At 34.9% G+C, this 4,592-nt stretch overlaps 1 pseudogene; it reads left to right on the top strand.

Annotated features, from left to right (window-relative positions):
* The first annotated feature begins 389 nt into the window (after positions 1 to 389).
* On the top strand, positions 390 to 1,444 carry LOC111624908 (annotated as a pseudogene).
* Positions 1,445 to 4,592: the final 3,148 nt, after the last annotated feature.

Below are 4,592 nucleotides of genomic sequence, written 5' to 3' on the forward strand. Positions count from 1 at the left end.
TACTTTTCGCACAAAAAACGTGGTCGTAGTTATGATACCTTGTTTACAATTCACTATATAATGAAAATGGGATTTTATAATACCACTTTCTCCTATACTAAATCGTATATTTATGGTACTGTGAATTTACCAACATTTCATTTCTTTACAGAATATACAGTAATGACTTGTATTTCTTACAATATCATTTATACGTAATCACAATAAGTTTTCAAAATGATCTCTTTTGCAATCGTGTAAGTTTGTGCTCTTTTTGCCATGTTTGGAGAATTTTGCACAATATAACAGCAATTTCAGCTTCCATGTTTCCCCAATGTTTTTAATAATGTATAAGTCGTCTTTGAAATTGTCCTTGAAAAAGAAACCGGCCGAAAACAAAGTCTAATGACATGGATGACCGCAGAACTTTAAAATTAAACATTACACCTCGTAAAAACTCTAGAAAAGTGTGTTGTTTAGGGTTATCTTGTTGAAATAAAAAAAAAGTAAAAAAACGAAGTAAGTAGCGATGCTTTAATTGTCGGAGCGACGCGAAGCTGAGCGACGACTAACACTTGACTTCATGTATCCCTTGTCAAGATTATAACTCTAGAATGAGTTGTCCGATCTTGATGAAATTTTCTAGGACGACTCAAGGATGAACTGATTAAAATTTCAATTCTCAAAAATGAGCCATTTTTGTAGAACTGGAGATAGAGGTCGAAACGAAGGTCGCGTTTTTCTTCAGTATTAGAGGTCAAAATGAGCTGACTAAGGCTACATCCTACGTGGCAGCGTCTATTTATCGAGCCTATTTATCTAGAGATGAACTTGATCAATTCCAAAAGGCAGTAGATCTATATCCAACAAGCGCGCAAGTTAAACAAAGCAACGAAGACTACTTGTAGTCAACTGGGTACCCTGTTGCTTATAACTTATAGCATCTGAAAACTCTTCAGATATTGCCCTGCCTTCGTCCAAAGATGACTCAGCTCTTGGTCTCTCCAAGTATTTGAATCACTCAGTTAATGCCAGAATCATGCTGAGAGTCAACTTATGGGTGCAAGGAGGTCGCCTCAATGGTTCACTAGGAACTATACGCTACATTATATATGCTCCTAATGCTCGCCCTCTAACTCTTCTTCTGTTTGTTTTAGTGGAATTCGATAGCTATCAGGAACCTTTCATCTATGGTAATCTGTTTCCAATAATTCCCATAACACGCTCTTCGAACGATGGCAGTAGGCCTATATTGCGATCTCGTAGACAGTTTTCCCTTACCTTAGCATACTCGATGACTATACATAAATCACAGGGATTAACTCTTCCAAAAATAAATAGATATAGGTAAAAAAAAGAGATAGCTATCGGTCTTACCTATGTTGCATTCAGTCGAGTGAAAAAAATAACTGACATAGTATTTTTAAACAGTTACAATAAAGATCGCTACGAGTCAATCTGTTAAGTCCAAGGCCCATAGTGATAAACAGAATTTCATGATACGTTGGCATAGCAATTAATTAATGGCCTATTCTGACCTTATATTTGTACCTTTAAATGATACAATAGAAATCAAATATATTGTTGAGAACGGATGATTCTTTCTCTCTTTTTTTCCTCATAATTTAGAAAATGAAGGTGCGAGCAGCCTCGCTCCGACTAAACGCTGATACAGCGTTACATAACTAGTAAGTTATACTTCGTTATCACCTGTAAGACCTGGACACTACACTTCAAATTTTTGTAGATGTAATGAATTTTCACATAATATATCTGGATTTTCACTCGACCAAATCTAATTCTAACTGTTTATGTAGCCATCAAAATTCGACAGTAAAATAAATCAAGCACACTCATTTCATTATCTCGACAATCGAACAACTTGCATACTTTCATTGTACTTTGTTCTGTTTGGTTTTGTTCTGTTTATTCGTTTACGGCAACGCGACTCGTGGGCGATCTGCCGAAAGGGGATCGCCCACGAGTCTCTGGGGTAGAGACGTTGCTACATTGCTGATATACATATCCGAGGAAAAGTATACTTTTCCTCGGATATTAGACCAAAAGTTTCGAGTGCAAAAGTATCGAAGGAAAGTATTGATACGGTATTGGTATCAGCAGTACTGAGCAGTGGCGTACCGTAGGGGGACGGTAGGGGCGGTCTGTCCCGGGCAGCACTTTTTAGGGGGCGGCAAATTTTCACAATAAATAATAAAAATATCTTGTAAAATTTTGAAACGTCCTAATCTATACTTGCATCGCGCCTACGATAGTGCTATCGTCCGGACAGCACGGGAATCGGCTCGCCGGGTGAACTAATAACTTTTTCATCCGAGGACCTTTTTTTTTTTTTTTGCTTGTACGATTCATTCGCGTTCATATACACCACTAATATCCAATAGAACTATTTTAAACAGTTCGCTGCACTACCACCGAATTTTTCATTGCCTGTTCTGTGACAAAACTGAATTCTGAATTTTGGTCTTTTAAATTGAAATACCTAAATAAGGGAGGGCGAAATTTTCCTCCGGAATAATCAACTAATTTTGAATCCTGATTAACATAGCTGATACTGTATTGATAACTAGTATAAGTATTACTCTAATACTACTATTTTTATGTATATTTTTCCAATCGCATATTTTATTCCTGAATTTAAAAGGCAGATTATACATTTTATTTTTACTTTAATGCATTATTGCAAGAATTACCTTAAGAGTTTAGTTTTACTATATAATGAAGATAAGAATTTAGGCAATATATTTCAAAAATATTAATATGAGATTTAGAAACACATGAACTGAACATATCGTTTTGTTTGACATAGAAAAATGGAATTGAAAATACGAAGATGGAGCATTATTTATTTAGAATGTATTATAAAGTTTAAATGATTAAAAACTATACAATCACTTAGGATTCATAATATCCAGACATACAGCAACGAGTCCCAAAACTTCCCATCTTCACCAAAAAAGTTTGCAAAATGCTCTTTTGCTGAACTCAATTTTTTAAAAGTTATGTTGCTCTCATCCACAAGTGTCTAAAAATCAGTTTGTGATATTCTTCTTTTTAATTGTAGGTCAGATTGAAAATCGATTATTTCCGTTTCTAAAATACTGACATTTTTATTCAAATACTTGCAATCTTTTGCGATATTTCATAAATATTAATATTAACAAATAGATTTCAAATTAACGAAACGATTGGGTGAATTTTACGAAAATCAGAAAATCTAATTTCGAAATTATTTTTAAGTTCAGCGAGATTTTCAGAATATTTATCTGATTCAAGTTTTTTATATTTATGAATATAGTTCTGTAAATTTGGAAAATGGTGAAGTTACATTCTTTAATTTGGGATATCCAAAAATTTAATTTTGACTGAAATGCATTTACACTTCCTATTAATTCAAAAAGAGTTCTTTGTTTCCCCTGAAGTTCAAGATTCAATTTATTCATTTTGGTTGTTATATCAATAAGAAAGGATGAATCTGACAACCGTGATCATTAAGTTCTTCATAAGTTTCGTTTCTGGATTCTATAAACAGTTTTATCTCTGGAAGAAGCTCCATAAATCGACGTAGAACTTTTCCCTTACTAGGCCATATAACTTCGGAATGTAACATTAAAATTCCATACTCAGCATTAAGTTCATCAGTCAGTATTTTGAATAATCTGCTCTAAAGTGATCTGACTCGAATAGAATTTACAATTTTTAGAACAACTTTCATAACATGTTCATAATGCAATACTTTTGTACATAATGCCTGTTGACGAATGAATGATGCAGTGATAATGAAAAAAATTTGGAAACTCAGCATCATTCTTATATAATAGGATTAAGTAAACACCAATCACGGAAAGTGCTCTGTCGGTTGCTGTGAACACAAGTTTTTGAAGGGGCAGATTAATTCTTTAATACAGTTTTTAATAACTTGGTATATGTTCTTTCCACGTGTATTTCCTTGTAGTTACAAAACTGAGAGTATACCTTCTTTTACCGAGCAGTCGTTAAAGACCATCCTTACAAAAATATTTATTTGAACAGTATTGCAGACGTCTGTTGATTCATCTCATTGTGAACTTGATATATATCAATTGATATTTTCAGACATTTCTTCTATTCTACGAGTGACTGAATTTCTTGATAATAGAGAGGTTGCGGCCGACGTTTTCAACGCGAAAACGTGTACGTCGGACGTTCAGCTCCGCCTTCCTGTGAGCCTATAAGTTTGAAAATGGCGTTTGGAACATCGAGCATAGTGTTGTAACGAATAGTATATTCGGCCTCAGGCCGAATACCGAATATTCGGCCAGGAGCGTGGCCGAATAGCCGAATATTCGGCCAAACTATTCGGCTTGATTAACACACGTACGAAAATTGGCGCGCAAACCGCATTATGGCAAGGATCCTGCTCTCTATTGGCCCGCTGTCACTACGCTTCGCCAATCGCGTTAATTCTTGGCAGTTGTAGCGGACAGACAAGAGTGTCATGGAAGTATGTGATAAATGATGATATCAAATGTGGATAACAATGAAATGACCTACACGTGTAAATAACGGAAAAAGAACAGAGAAGGACCGCGAAGTGAAAATGTGAAAATAAATAT

Source organism: Centruroides sculpturatus, unplaced genomic scaffold (genome assembly GCF_000671375.1).
Source record: "Centruroides sculpturatus isolate CEXI.00-Female unplaced genomic scaffold, Cexi_2.0 scaffold133, whole genome shotgun sequence".
Classification (NCBI taxonomy): Eukaryota; Metazoa; Arthropoda; class Arachnida; order Scorpiones; family Buthidae; genus Centruroides; species Centruroides sculpturatus.